At 43.7% G+C, this 15223-nt stretch overlaps 1 protein-coding gene across 1 annotated transcript in view; it reads right to left on the bottom strand.

Moving 5' to 3' along the window:
- Nucleotides 1–15223, bottom strand: part of LBR (lamin B receptor) — a 183667-nt gene that overhangs the window by 26379 nt on the left and 142065 nt on the right. The gene's annotated exons all lie outside the window — the stretch shown is intronic.

Here is a 15223-nt window from a genome sequence, read left to right as displayed (position 1 = left end):
CATTTTAGAAATGCAGTAAAGATATTTAACCCACAAAAACAGCATAATGATTTTCAGATACTACAATAGTAAAATGAGCCAAGGTGGGTCTTGCAAACATGGCTACAATTTGTATATTATATTTGTGTTGAGGGGAGGAGAGTAGTAAATTTAGGCTTAAAGAGGTCCTTAAAGTTTAGAAAAATGCACTACAGCACCAATGTAAAAATTTCTAATTCAACTTCAGGAGGAGCCATGTGAGACAAGGAAACTGGGCATCTAAATGGCAGATGAAATTTTATATTGACAAGTGCAAAGTGATGCACATAAGGAAACATAATTCTAACTATAAGAACATAAGATTTGCCATGATGGGTCAGACTAAAAGATCCATTAAACCTAGGATCCTGTTTCCAACAGTGACCAATCCAGGTCACAAGTTCCTGGCAGGATCCCAAAAGGTCAATAGATTCCATGCTGCTTACCTCAGGGATAAGGAGAAATTACTACTTACCTGAATTTCCTTTCCTGTAAGGAAGGCAAGCCAATCCACACAAGTGGGTTATGTACCTCTACAAGCAGATGGAGCCGGAGTAAAGCTGACATCACGGATATATAGCCCTGCCCCGACATCAATCTGCCAGTATTCTCTGGAAAAGCCAAACTGTGGACAAACTAATTATTCTTGAACATGACTATTAACAATTGGGAACACTGAGCTCAAACAAAACAATTAATATTCACTAAACTGAGGGGCTGATTATGACTCTTACCAGTCCTTCAACGAACAACAGAACACTTTGCATCATCCGCACCTAAAGCATGAACTAAAGGCAAATTGGAAGCAGAGGGCAGGTCGTGGATTGGCCTGCCTTCCTTAGAGAAAAGGAAATTATCAAGTAAGTAGTAACTTTTCCTGTCTCTGCACTCAGGCAGGCCAATCCACAGAAGTGGGATTTACCAAAGCTACTCTCGAACAGAGCGGAAAGCTGCCCGTGGTCCACTCAACACCACATGTTGAGTTTGGGCATGTGCAAAGACGGCATCTTCCTGAGCCCGAACATTCAAGCAGTAATGCTTGGAAAAGATGTGTAAGGAGAACCATGTCGCTGCTCAGCAAATCTTGACAGGAGAAAATCAAAGCTCCACCCACGATATCTCCTGAGCCCTAGGTGGAATGTGCTCTAACTTGCTTAGGCAAAGGAATCTCAGCATCCGCATAGGCGGCCGTGATGACGTCCTTAACCCAATGGATTATAGTTGCCTGCATCGCCGGTTCATCCTGTTTATCTACACCATGGAGTAAAGTTGATCAGACTTCCTGATAGATTTAGTAATCTGCAAGTTCCGATTCACATGCCGCTTGACATCCAAGAGTCGCAAAAGACGATATGATACTCTCATCGCTATCCTTGTCCAGTGTGGGCAAGGAAATAGACTGATTCAAATAAAACTCCGAAACCACTTTCGGCAAAAAGGAAGGTACAGTCCAAAGCTGTACCGCACCTGGAGTCACATGTAGAAACGTCTCACAGCACGAAAGAACCTGTAGTTCAGAAACCTGACATGCTGAACAGATTGCCCCGAGAAAAACTGTCTTCAAAGTAAGTAGCCATAAGAAGAGGCCACGCAGCAGCCACAAGGACCTGCCAAGAAATTAAAGACCAGATTAAGATCCCACAGAGGCAAAGGATGCAAGGGAGGATGAAAATACTTAACACCCTTCAAGAACTGGGACACATCTGGGTGGGAAGACAAAGGCCCACCATTAACTTGCTCCCTATAACAAGCAAGAGCTGGCACTTGAACCTTCAAGATGTTAAGGGCCAAACCTTTAAGTAATCTTTCCCGTAAAAATTCCAAAATTAATAGAATTTTCACTTTGAGAGGCTGAGAACCTCGCTCCTCACACCAGGCCTCCAAAACTCTCCTAACTCTAACACAAGACAGAGTGGTAGAAAATGTTTTGGCTTGGAGCAAAGCGGAAATCACCACAGCAGAATAACCGCACTTCAATAAAAAAGCCCTCTCAAGGGCCAAACCATAAGATAAAATAGACTCAGATCATCATGTAGAATGGATCCTTAACACAACAGATCCTTCCTGAGTGGCAGTTGGAGAGGATTGTCCACCAGCAGCCCTGCAGATTGGTATAACAGCCTTTGGGGCCAATCCGGAGCCACCAGAAGAATGGTTTCGGTCTGGCCTGCAATCTTTCAAACAATCCTGCCTATCAGTGGCCATGGCGGGAAGACATTTATCACCCCGCCCCGCAGCCACACCTGAACAAGAGCATCAATACCCAGTGCTTTTGGATCCCTTCTGCAACTGAAGAATTATGGAGCCTTTGTGTTGTTGAAGATCGCCAGCAAATTCAGATACGGTCAACCCAACATGCCACTGAGTTGAAAGGCTTACATTCACATTTATTAAAATTTGTGAATCGCCTAACACAAAAAGGCTAGTGAACATAGTGAAGACATACATAATTATAAAACAACAAATATTCAAAAATAAAAACTTAAAAATGCAATGAACATAAAATCTGACATAATAAAAACTTAAATAACATTGACAGAACAAAAATCTCTCATATAAACTGTATCAGAACTGATAAAATAAAATCAGAAAATAAAAACAAATAAAAGCATTAAATCCTGGCCATGCGCTGGGGAAGCGATCCCCGGGCTAAATTTGCCTGCCCTGCCGAGGAGGGGCCTTCCCCACCCGGCAGGCAAACAGAGCAAAGTCCCTCCTGCGAAAATCGCGAAGAGGGCAGCCCACAAGCAAGGCAGGCTGCCGGCTGCAGCATGAGAAGAGCCAGACTGAGGAGAACAAAAGTCTAAAAAAAGAAATGACTGGCAGCCTGCCGGCAGGAGTGAAGCAGGGGAGGAACCTGCTGACTCCTGCCCGTCTGGCTGCCAGTTCAAGCCCCCTGAACACCAAAAAATAAAATTATAAAAAATAATTTACAAGTGCTGGAAAAGTTAACTAAATAACTTTTAAACCTTTTTCCTTTTTTTGTTTTTTTACTGAGCACAGCACAAGGGCTCTAAGCCCCCTCGGCAGCCAGAGGAGGGGGAGACGAGAACTGGACCACCAGCCTCGGTCCCCACACCGGGAAGCACACACGGACTCAGGCTATGCTCCGCACAAGGGGTGAAGCCCCCCTGAGTCAGGCAAGAGCTAGGAGATGGCACCATCTCCTGTACAAGAAAAAATCCTAAGTGATCTACTTTATTTATTTATGTATTTTTTTTTTTTTAAAGAAAGAGCCAATCAAACCAGCTAAGAATAAGTACTTGTTTGATCCAAAGAAAGAGAAGGATAGCCGGCTAACTAGCTGAATCAGGAGACCGAAGGGTGAGCTGATGCACCTGCTGGAGACAGACAAATACTGAAGGGTTACAGGATAGGCAGTTTTAGTCTGTCTTCGCCTGCTGGAAAGGAGGCTCAATCCACGGTCTGGACTGATCTGGGTACGTACAGGGAACAACAAATATTCAAAAATAAAAACTTAAAAATGCAATGAAAATGCAGTGAAAATGCAATGAACATAAAATCTGACATAATAAAAACTTAAATAACATTGACAGAACAAAAATCTCTCATATAAACTGTATCAGAACTGATAAAATAAAATCAGAAAATAAAAACAAATAAAAACATTAAAAATAGGCTTAATTTTTTTCCTGAAGTCTTTTACACAGTCACACTTGTCTAAGATCGATAGGTAGCGAGTTCCAGAAAGTAGGCCCTGCAACTGTTAAAGTGCATTCACGAGTAATACGTAATCGCACAATTTTAAGGGAATGAATCTCCCAGAAGTCCTCTTTGAAAGGAACGCAGAGTTCTGGAAGGTTGATAAAATTTTAAAATCGCATTGATCCAAACACATGAATGGTCATTTAAAAGTTTGAAGATTAACATTCCTGTTTTATATTTGATCCTCTCTTGAATCGATAACCAATGGAGCTCGATCAGTGTGGAGGTAATATGATCATTCCTTCTCAGGCCTGATATTAATCTGGCCGCTGAATTCAAAAGCAAATGGAATGAACGGAGAATTGTGGATGGGATCCTAGTATATAAGCTATTGCAATAATCTATGATGGGAAAAATTGAAGTTTGTAGAACTGTACCAAAATCAGGAGGGAGAAGAAGCTTTTTGAGACCTGAGAGAACTCGGAGTCTGTAGAATCCTTGGGAAATTACATGTTTGATCTGTGAGCGGAAAGAGAGTATTGTCGAGAATGACACCAAGGTTTTTGATTTGAGCTTTAATGGAAAAAGAAAGGTTGTCAAGAATTAAAGTCTTATCAGTGAGAGAAGAGTAAGGACTATGAATGCCGATGAATTCAGTTTTAGACATATTAAGGGAAAGTTTATTAAATGTAATAAATGTGGAGTATGGAAGGCCTTCTACTAGGCCTTCCATACTCCACAATCAAACCACTCCAAACTCTTCAAAACGCCATGGCACGAATCCTTACAAACACACGTAGAAGAGAGCATATTACACCTATCCTAGTTGACCTGCACTGGCTGCCCATCCAATTCCGCGCCCAATATAAGACCCTAACTATTCTACACAACACTCTCTACAAAAACAACTCCCCCTGGCTTAAGGAAATGCCCCACTTCCACATCTCAACCCGCCAGACAAGATCCACATCTACAGGTACCCTCCACACCCCCCCCCCCCTCAAAACAGCCCGCCTCTCCACCACCAGAGAAAGAGCCTTCACCATTGCAGGCCCCGCCCTCTGGAACTCCCTCCCCACACACCTCCGTCTTGAACCCTCACTACCCAACTTCAAAAAAGGCATTAAGACCTGGCTCTTCAGACAGGCCTACCCCGAACCCAACCCCTCGTAGCCTACCCCCTGAAACCCCCCTAGTCACAGTACCGCCCACCACCCACCCACCCTATACCCCCCCACCTTACCCTTTACCGCACCCCATCTACCTTACAACCTGTACAATCTGCATGTTAAAAGTTAAAATTAATTGTCTTTCTTCTCCTGCCATAACTGCTGTAAATAAGCATATATATATGCTCCTCATAACTTGCCATAACTACCATAAATAAGCCTCCATATATATACTCCATACAATCCATATTTCCTTCATTATCCGCTGTAACTTTGTGACAATGTTTATCCCTCATTTATTGCCTCTCATGTAAATAATGTTATGTTCCTTTTAATTTCTCAGCTACTATCTTCTTCCTCCTTTACTTCCCCCCTCTCCCCCCCCCCTTTTTTCTCAAACCTGCTCCATCTCCCACTCCCTTGTTTTTTGTAATTTCCTCCTTTCGCAAGTTTATTGTAAACCGGCGTGATGTGCTCGCACGAACACCGGTATATTAAAAAGCTGTTAAATAAATAAAATAAAATAAACCATTTTTTGATAGTCGAAAAACAGATATTAAATAGCTAATGAGTTTCCTGCCAAGTAGGACGAACTCTGAGAACAAACTATATGTCATCGGCATAAAATTTATAACAATCTGTTAAGATAGAATTTTACAGATTGGAGCCAGATATATATTGAACAGAGTAGCAGAGAGAGTAGAACCTTGTGGAACACCAGATTTGACAACAGATAAGTCTGAAAGAATGTTTTGAAATTTGATGTGATGAGCTCTGTCAGAGAGATAAGAAGCAAACCAGCTGAGGACGTTCCCTGAAATATCAGATTCTTTTAAACAGTAGATAAGAATGTTGTGATCGATGGTGTCAAAGGCAGCGGTTATATCAAAAGATATTAGAATAAACTGTTGGCCATTATCAAGCCCTCGTCTGAGGAAGTCGGCAAGCGAGAGGAGAAGAATTTCAGTACTGAGCGAACGACGAAAACTATATTGATGGGGGTCGAGCACTTCATATCTCTCAAGGTAAATCAGTTAACTGTGATAAGACAGCTGATTCAAGAATTTTGGTAAAATGAGGTAAAGTGGACACACAACAGCTTTCTTGAGAGGTGATAAGACAGTACCCTCGGCTAGAGAGAGGTTGATGAGTTTGGCAAACCAGGGGGCTAACGTGCTCTTGGAGGATTTGAGAAGTGAAGCTGGGCAATGAATAAGAGGACAAATTGTGTCATTCAAATTGGCAATGAATGTTTTCAACCTCCAGAGAGAAAACAACCTCAAAATTTTCCCAAGTAAAAGAAAACCTGGGGGGAGGGGGGGTGTGGGGTTGTTCTGAATACCAATTAGGCACTGCGGAGAAAGACATACATATTTTCTCAACTTTTAACTGAAGAATTACGGAACCTTTGTGTTGCCAGAGGTCGCCAGCAAATTCAGATACGGGCGACCCAACACGCCACTGAGTTGAAAGGCTTCGACCACTACCATTCTACTGGGTCCAAGCTCTGCCTGCTGAGAAAGGCGACTCATACATTGTTCTTTCCGGCAATGTGGGAGGTGGAGATATCTTGAAGATGCACTCATGGTATGGGCAGAGCAACATCTATCTCCTCCGATACCTGATGGCTTCTGGTTCCACCCAGATGATTGATGTAAGCCACCATCGTCACATTGTCAGAATTATCCTGACCGCCCGAGCCTCTAGACACACTGTGAATTTCAAGCACGCCAGCTGAACTGCAAGTGCTTCCAATCAACTAATGCTCTATTGACACTCTTCGGCACTCCATCGACCTTGCACCAGGCAACTCCTGACAGTGAGCCCACCCAGAATGCTTGCATCTGTCGTGAGCACTAACCAATCTGGTGTCTCCAAGGAAATTCCCTTCCTGAAATGATCCATGTGTAATCACCATTGCACATGGATACTCACCTCCTATGGCAAGTGAAGCCTCACTATGTAGTCTTGTGACTGCGGACTCCACCAGGAAAGAAACATGTGTTGAAGAGGCTACATGTGCACCCTAGCCCAGAGGACAACCTCTGGCTGCTATCAAACTCAGGACCTGTAGAATCAACCACATTGTCTGGCGAATAATCCTTTTCAGGGTTTGAACTTGAGCAGTCAACTTCCAAATGTGACTCTCCAGCACAAACATTCTGCCCTGCTTCATATCGAAACGATCACAGAGATGCTCCAGCATCCGAGACAGCTGTAAACTGCTCTTGGCCAAGTTCACCACCCAGCCTAATTTTTGCAGTAAGAAGACCATCTTGAGAGAAGCCAGGTGACTCTCTTCTACGCTCTTGGCCCGAATCAACCAGTTGTCCAGATACGGATGAAGCAGGATATCGTCCTTGTGCAAGAACACCTCTAACTCCACCATTACCTTGGAGAAAGTCCAGGATGCAGTGACCATCCCGAAGGGCAGGACCTGAAACTGATGACAATGTCCCAGAACAGCAAATCGTAGGAGCCATTGATGTTTCTGGAGAATTTGAATATACAGATATGCCTTTGTCAGATCTAGAGATGTGAGAAATTCCCCTGATTGCACAGCCATTATTATGGAGTGCAGAGTTTTCATTTGGAAATGGGTCACCTGCAAATGCCCATTAACTCTTTTGAGATCCAGAATGGACTGAAAGGACTCCTCCTTTTGGGGTATGACAAAATAAATAGAATAGCAGCCCATATTTTCTTGTGATTCGGGAACAGGAATTACAGCCTTTGAGTCCAACAGCCTCCTTAGGGTAGAATCCACAGTCATCCTCTTCTGAAGGGAATTGCAGGGAGAGACCATAAAAGTATCTAGAGGAATGCGAAGAAACTCTAGAGCATAGCCTTCCCTTATCACTTCCAGGACCCATTGGTCCGTTGTGATCTGGACCAACTTCTGATGGGCAGGCGTCTATTCCGCTTTTATCTCCTGCACCAGCAGGCAAGTCCGCACACTTTCATTGTGAAGATTGGAGTGTTCTCCTCTTGGAGCCCGCATCCTTCCAAGGCTTTCTGGGCCAAGGACTGAAATCTACTGAAGGGATGAGGTCTTGAGTAGTCACTCCCCTATAAGGTCGAAAACGTCTGTAACCTCTAGCGTTGCCTCTTGCCACAAAAGGATACGATGCTGGCTTTTTACCCTGCAGCAAATGAGGGACCTGGGCTTCCCCACATCTATTTGCCATTTTCTCCAACTCATTGCCAAACAAAAGAGAAACCTAGTGAGATTGGACTTGGAAATTGTGTTCACCGACCAATTTCGCAGCCAAGCTAATGTCTAGCCACTATCACGGAAGCCACCCATCTGGCGACCATTCAAACAAGGTCACAGCTGGCATCAGCTAAGAATGCAGATCCCGGTTCCATTACCAGTCTGCCTTCTGACCCCACTCCCTCAGTCTCCTGAGAGGGACGTAGACCAGTCTGAGCCACCAGGGAACAACAAGAAGCAATTTGCAAATTCATCGCCATGGCCTCAAAGGCCTGCTTAAAGATAGCTTCAATTCTCCTATTCTAAGCATCCTTTAGAGCTGCCCTTCCTTCCACCAGAACGGTGGTCTGCTTGGTAACAGAACACACCAGCTCATCCACATTCAGGAAGTGCAACCATTCCCTCACCTTCAGATCCAAGGGGTACAGACCTACTAACGTTTGCCTCTGGAGCACTCCATTCAAAGTCAATAAATTCTTGAATTGCATCCAGGAGGGGAAAGAAACATGACACTTTGTGTAGGGTGACCAATATGGGATCCTTCTTTTGCGCACCCCTAGAGTCATCCCTGCCACACCAAGTGTCTCCAGAGTCTGAGATAACAGACTTGACAACTTATCTCTATGAAATAAATGGAGCAGAGTCTTATGTGGCTCTAAATCCGGGGAATTTCCCTCTCTTCCAGAGGGGAGAAACCCAAATCCCTGTCAGAATCATTCAACGTATCCTTATCCACATCACCCAGAACATCAGGGACTGTATTACCGCAGCACTTGCATGCAGTGGCGGACAAGTGGGAACCCGAAGTCTGTGAACCCGATTTAGAAGATATCGCCGACTCCGATGGGCGACCCTCAGAAAGGTCTGTAGTCCCTGGAAAAATTCCATCCAGAAAAGAGAGGATAGGTCCACACCAGGCCCCATAGGCCCAAATCGGACGCTCTCCAACAGAACATCCCGTGAAGATGTCTGTCATCAGGTAAACAGAAGAAGGGGACACCCTTGTTGCGTCGCCTTCAGCCCATTCTTCTCTGTCCAAGGGAATGGACTAAATCAGGAGGAGGCAGATCACCTCAAGCATCCAGGCAGCGCTAACAGATTTGCAGAAATCCCTAGCTTTATTGCCCTTTTATGGCAAACAGCAGATCACTAAGCGCTTAGACTTCTTTGTCACTGGCACCGTGCTTCCCCATGCTGAGCTAATTGCAGTTTCTTGCATGACCAGAATAAGGTACTCACTCAAGTACGCACTAAATACCCGCTCAAATACGCACTCACCGGAAGGCCGCAGAAGTATACGCTGGGTTTTCCTGTGTGCGTAACTACACGCACAAATATAAGCCGTGGCCTTGTGCACACAAGTAGGTGTGCACATACGTGCCATCACTACAACGCCATGTGGCAAGAATGCGCATACACAAGCATACAAAACTCCACTGCAACCTGCCACATGGCTGAAGAGACCAAGCCTGGGAGAGGGACCAAGCCAAAGGCTGCTCAACCTGCTGAGCCTGCGACATCTCCGCACCTCACTAAACTCCCCAGAGAAGTGAGAGGGAAGAAGATGCTGACCCCCAATGCCAAGGGAAAAAGACCCGGTGAGGAAATAAAACTTCCCTAATCTCTCTTTTGCACTCAGCCAGCATCCAGCCTCTCCAGCACTCATCCAGCCACTCCAGCACTCATCCAGCCACTCCAGCACTCATCCAGCCACTCCAGCATTCATCCAGCCACTCCAGCATTCATCCAGCCACTCCAGCATTCATCCAGCCACTCCAGCAATTACAGCACCATCTCTACTCCCTCGCAACATCCCCCATCAATTGCGCCACAAAGATGCACCTCTACACTATACCCACAATCTGGAACAAACTCAGAACGCACACAAAACCTGCATATCATCACATTGCACGATAACAAAGGCTTATCCCAATAATGATATCACCAATTACACAAATCCTAGGACTCTCTCTGTTTACTCTAACCCTATTCAACGCTCAGTCTCTCTCCAAAAAAACGCACATCCTCAATGATTATCTTATAGAAGTCAACCCAGACATCTGTGCAATCACAGAGACATGGCTAAAACATACAGATACTGTACTAACAAATCAGCTTCCCACACAATCTTACGACCTCTTCTCAGTCCCCAGACCCAGAAAAAGGGGTGGAGGGCTCCTCCTGGCAGCAAAAAAGCATATCTTTACAATATACTAACACCTCCTCTAAACTGGAATTCTCCCTCTTTAAATCTGAACAAATCCAATTAGCTCTCGTCTACGCCCCACCAGGGACCTTGGAATCGGACCCCTCTCCTCTAATCGAGCTTGTAGCCAAACACATTAACGCCGACAAACCCGCTATAATCCTTGGAGACTTTAACCTGCATGTGGACGCTTCTCCACAATCCATCAACTGTGTAACAGTCCTCTCATCACTCAGTCACTTGGGTTTTACTCAAATCGTCAATAGTCCCACCCACAAGGCAGGCCATACACTGGACCTCATCTTCATTAACGATAGCTTTACCATCCACTCTAACCCCACCTGCTCGCCAGTTCCCTAGTCAGACCACAGGGTCATTTACACGACCCTTAAGATCAACAATCCACCACCTAAAGTCTCTACCAATTCCACCATCCATTTCAGGAAACCATGTTCACTAGACCTACTCAGTGAAAAGATATCAGAATCACTAAATCAACTAGATCTCACAGACGCAACCACAGCAACTACCTCATGGATCAATCTCAACAATAAAATTGCGGATCAAATCTGCCCAACTTCAACCAAAACCATACAACCCACATTAGACAACAGAAAACCCTGGTTTACCCCATAACTTAAATCCCTCAAGCAAACACTAAGAAATAAAGAACAAAGCTGGAGAAAAAACCCGACCACTTTGACACATGCCATCTACAAATCCCTCCTCAACACATACAGGAACGCTATCCTTAGAACAAAGAAAGACTTCTATGCAAAAAAAATCCACAACTTCATTTTTGACTCAAAGGCACTTTTCTCCTACGTCTCCTCACTAACCAAACCATCTCCTCCCACCATCCCAGACCACCAAGCACTCAATAAAGCTAACGAACTCGCCAATTATTTCAAGACAAAAATCACCAACCTTACCCACTCTCTCACAGCCAACAACCTCCCTCCAACACACCATCTCATAACCCTGCCTCAACAAAACGCTAGTGTTGATTCTTTTGAGCCTACTTCTTCACTGGAGATAGAAAATACCCTCAAGAAACTCAAACCATCCTCCCACCCATCACCAACAAATCTGCTCATCTCCTGACTTTATAGAATCTCAAACACCATCTCAAAACCAATTTCTGAAATTATTAACACATCCCTTTCTCAAGGCCAAGTACCCAACCAGTTAAAATTGGCAATCCTCAAACCACTACTAAAAAAACCAAATGCCTCTCCATCGGACCCAGCTAACTTTCGACCAATCGCAAACCTAACTCTCATTGCCAAATTGATGGAGAAAATTGTTAACAAGCAACTGTCAGAATATCTGGAAGATCATAACATTCTGTCCCCGGCTCAGTACGGCTTCCGAAAACTCCTAAACACCGAATCTCTCTTACTATCACTCACGGACACCATCCTCGTCAACCTGGAGAAAAAACAATCCTACCTTCTTGTTCTTCTAGATCTGTCTGCTGCTTTTGACACGGTAAAACACACCATACTTATAGACCAACTAGCCAACATAGGTATCAAAGGTTCCGCTCTCAGATGGTTTCAGTCCTTAAGCAACAGATTCTATAAAGTCAGGATAAACAACAAGGAATCTCTTCCAGTCCTTTCAGATCAAGGAGTCCCTCAAGGATCTTCACTTTCACCCACCCTCTTCAATATCTACCTCCTCCCTCTCTGCCACCTACTCTCAAACCTCAAGCTTACCCATTACCTCTATGCAGATGACATTCAAATCCTTCTCCCGATTACAGAATCCCTTCAAAAAACGATCAGCTACTGGAATGACTGTCTCCAGCCAATTAAAGACTTACTCTCAAGCCTCAACTTAGTATTGAATGCCAACAAAACCGAAATGCTCATTATCTCCCATGACCCCCTCACCATCTCATCAAGCTCCTCTCAACCAAACTCAAATAGCATGTTCTCACCTGACGTCAGGGATCTTGGAGCTTGGCTAGACAACCATCTAAACCTAAAAATGTTTATAAACACTACCACAAAGGACTGCTTTTACAAACTGCAAGTCCTCAGAAAGCTAAAACCCCTCCTTCACTTCACTGACTTCCGGCTAGTACTCCAATCCATCATACTTTCTAAGCTCGATTATTGCAACTCCCTCCTTCTCTGTCTTCCCACAAATACCATCAAACCCTTACAAATGGTACAGAACGCCGCCGCCAGAATACTCACAAACTCTAACAAAAGAGATCATATCACTCCAATCCTTCGTAACCTACACTGGCTTCCTATTAATCACAGGATCTTCTATAAAGTGCTCACAATCGTTCACAAAGCAACATACAATCTTGCTCCGATCATGTTAAGCACTCAACTTCAACCTCATACATCTTCCAGACCAATTAGAAGCGCATACAAAGGCACACTGCAAGCCCCACAGGTAAAATCATCACTGAGCAAACGAGCACTATCTTCAGGAGGCCCCCACCAATGGAACGCGCTCCCCCCAGATCTAAGACTAGAACCATGTCATCAGAAGTTCAAAAAAAAGCTAAAAACCTGGCTTTTCTGCCAAGCCTTCCCAGACACTTAATGCTACCTAGTCACGATGATAAACCCAAATTATGGGATACCTCACTGAGTTTTACTGTTACGATTTTTTCAACTGCACTATGATTTTGAGTTCATACGTTTCTGTATTTATACTGTATTTACACTATATTATAATATTACTATGTTTAATTGGTATTTTGTTCTATTGTTCTATGTAAAGCCCCTACTCTTTTTATTTATTTATTTTAGATTTTTTATATACCGGTATTCGAGACAGCAGTCACATCATGCTGGTTCACATAAAACAGGGGTGCAAAGTAAACATAACAATAACAATGGTGCTGAAAAGGCAGTTACATATAACAAGGTGATAAGAACTTGGCTTAGAGGAAGAGAAAGGACAGGTTATTAATTTACACAAGTAAACGATAGGAGATAAGGTCGACCATAGTGTAGATGGAGATTAGGGGTGGCTTGGAAGTATTAGATCAATTGACGTCTGGGAAGGCTTGTATGAATATCCAGGTCTTTAGTCTTTTTTTGAAGGTTGAGATGCATGGTTCTATTCTGAGATTTGAGGGTATGGAGTTCCATAACGGTGGGATGGCTGTAGAGAAAGCTCGGTCTCTTAGTGTGCTGTGTCTGGTAGATTTGGGCGGTGGTACCTGTAGCGAACCCTTGTATGCATCTCTTGTCGGTCTTGACGAATTGTGTAGTCGGAGAGGGATCTGTAGGTCAATGGGAGCCAGTTGGTGGATGTTTTTGTATGTGGTGAGAATGGCCTTGTATATTATTCTAAAGTGTATCGGTAGCCAATGGAGGTTCTTTAGAATAGGGGTTATGTGGTCCCTTCTCCTGGTATTTGTCAGAATTCGTGCAGCTGCATTTTGCACCATCTGAAGCGGTTTGGTGTATGAAGCGGGAAGGCCAAGTAGGATGGTGTTACAATAGTCTAATTTTGAAAAAATGATTGCTTGCAGAATGGTTCTGAAATCTTGGGCATAGAAAAGAGGTCTAATTCTTTTCAGAACTTGTAATTGATAGAAACAGTCTTTGGTGGTTTTGTTAATAGTGGCTTTGAAATTCAGGCGATTATCAACTAGGACTCCTAGGTCTCTCACTTGTGTGATTGTTGGCGTGGCTTGCTGTGCAGAGGTAATGGGGTTGTTCTCTGAGGCGATGAGCAGTAGTTCAGTTTTGCCGGAATTTAATACCAGGTTTAGGCTGGTGAGGAGGAGTTTAATTTTTTGAAGGCATGTATCCCAGTAAGCCAGAGTTTTTGCGAAGGAATCCTTAATGGGTATCAGGACCTGGATATCGTCCGCATAAAGGAAGTGTTTGAGGTTGAGGTCTGTGAGTAGTTGGCATAATGGTATAAGGTAAATGTTAAATAAAGTAGGAGACAGGGAGGACATTTTTGGGCATTTCAATGTTGTATGTAAACCGGAGTGATCTGTAGTTCTTACAAGAACATCGGTATATAAAAATAATTAATAAATAAATAAATAAAATATCCATAGAAGCAGCCGTCCCTTTCCAATCACTACTGAATAGAATAAAAAGATGATGTGAAGTATGAAACTCACTGATAAACTTCAAATATCAAAGGAGGGCTCTCCCCAGACATCCAAGGAATGAAGTTTACCGTAATCAGAACCCTCCTCTCATCTGAAAAAAGGCAAACACACAGACTAATTCAAATGAAATGAGGATACTACCTTCAGAAGAAAAGAAGGAACTATCTGAAGTCTGACCATATCCCTAGAAATCTCCAAAAATGGTCATCCATAAGACAGGGCCTGATGCCACCAAAAATACCACTTTCAAGGTCAATAACTTAAAGGAGAAAGACTGAAGAGGCTCAAACTAACCTCCTGCCAGCAAGAACACAAGATTCAGATCCCATGAAGGAACTGGATCTTTCACTGGGATCTAATATGTTTAATATCTCTCAAAAAAAACAGACGGAAAGATAACTGTCTACCTAGCACAAGCCCTATAGCATGCAATAGCCGCTACCTGTACCTTAAGTGAAATTTGAGTTAAACCCTTGGCCAAACTATCTTGTAGAAACTCCAGAATTAAAGCAACAGACACCTGATGAGGAACCACCTGCCACACTGAACACCAATGATCAAATATTTTCCAAACACAAACATAGGCTGAAGAAGTAAATACTTTCCTGGCTTTAAATAAGGTTTCTATGACACCCAGAAAATAGCCCTTTTTCATCAAACGGTCAGACTCTCATGAAGAATGGGACCCTGAAAGAACAGGTCCCTGCACTGCAGAAGCCAAAGCGGCTTCCCATCCATCAAGCAAATGAGATCGTCCAAGGACATCTTGGCAAATCTGAGGCCACCAGGATCACTAGACCCCAGTGAGATGCAAACTTTTGAATGAATGACTTGTCCCACTAACA

This window comes from Rhinatrema bivittatum, chromosome 3, assembly GCF_901001135.1.
Source record: "Rhinatrema bivittatum chromosome 3, aRhiBiv1.1, whole genome shotgun sequence".
Classification (NCBI taxonomy): Eukaryota; Metazoa; Chordata; class Amphibia; order Gymnophiona; family Rhinatrematidae; genus Rhinatrema; species Rhinatrema bivittatum.
Note: the sequence above shows the minus strand (reverse complement) of the source record. Positions and strands in the feature narration are given on the sequence as shown.